The sequence below is a fragment of the Fukomys damarensis genome, unplaced genomic scaffold (genome assembly GCF_012274545.1).
Source record: "Fukomys damarensis isolate Sample0158 unplaced genomic scaffold, DMR_v1.0_HiC HiC_scaffold_6, whole genome shotgun sequence".
Taxonomy (NCBI): Eukaryota; Metazoa; Chordata; class Mammalia; order Rodentia; family Bathyergidae; genus Fukomys; species Fukomys damarensis.
In genome coordinates, this window is record NW_022900918.1 from 16,943,979 (window position 1) to 16,945,146 (window position 1,168).

Sequence of the window (1,168 nt, forward strand, 5' to 3'; positions counted from 1 at the left end):
CGTCCAGCACTGGTACCAAAACCAAGGGCCAGGGAAAGAAAGCCGGCCTCAGGCGCACGGCCGGGACAGAGCTCTACCCGCGCAGACAGCGACTCCACGGTGCACCGACCCCAGGGAGCACTGCCTGAAATCTGCACACTCCAATCTCCTTTTAGATCACGAAGGAAGAGACCTATTTCTTAAGAGTTAAAAAGATAAATTAACTTTCCAGAGGACCCCCGGCCCATATACGCCGAGTGTAAAGGACCCGGACTCCTGGGGTGGAAACTTTTGGTAGAGAATTGTTTGCAGTGCAAAAGTAGCATCACTGAGAGGAAAAACAAAAAACAAAACAAAACAAAACAAAAAAACCCTCGATTTCTGACGGTTCCCGGCCCTCTCTTTCGCAGCCCCCCCCTTATGTGCTCTCCCACTTCCTCCCTCCCCTTTGAAAGTGCTTTGAAACCCCCATTAAGAACAGTGTGTGATCAGACTAAGGATTAAGGGGAAATGACTATAGCACTAGGGTGGGGCAAACCGACACAGAAACCGCTGTGTAAAAAATGCACAAGATTAAAAGAAAAGAAAAACCTGAAACCCGGGGCGGGGGGGATAAGCTATCTTCTTTTTTTGCTAACCTGCTTTCAGGTAATGGAAAATGATCGCGACCACTTGATGACTTTCTTCCTGTACTAGGTTCAGGGGGGAAAAAAATGTGATCTAGACCGACCACGGAGAACGGAAGAAAAAAGAGAAAGCTGCACTTCCGAATTTCAGAGACGCGGCGCCACGCTGGGCGACGCTCCCACCAGCACCGGGATAGACGGTCCAAACCGAGTAGAAGCGGGGACTCCTTCCACCCGGCACTGTCCTTTTTCCACCCACCGGATCTCGGGTTCTGGTGAGGCGAGCAACCCAGCCCCACTGGCGCCTCTGCCGCAGGTCAGACTCGCCCAGAACTTTTGCCGTCCAGAGGGGAGGAACAGGTTAGAAACGCGAGCGACTGCAAGCGCCTGCAAGGGCGACCTAGAAAACAAAGTGTTTGCCCTCCTTCTCCCGCTCTCAGCGCCAAACTCGCGGCCGAGACAGGGCTTGGGGTAGAATCCAGAGCTGGCGTTCTCCGCGCCGAGCCCCCTAGAGCGCGGGTGCGCGGGTTCCGGGTCGCCCGGCTGGGGAAACTGCACCGAGC

The 1,168-nt window shown here is 54.4% G+C and overlaps 1 protein-coding gene across 1 annotated transcript in view; it reads right to left on the reverse strand.

Annotated features, from left to right (window-relative positions):
- Spry2 (sprouty RTK signaling antagonist 2) overlaps nt 1-1,168 on the reverse strand; it is a 4,315-nt gene that overhangs the window by 2,554 nt on the left and 593 nt on the right. The window lies entirely within an intron of this gene.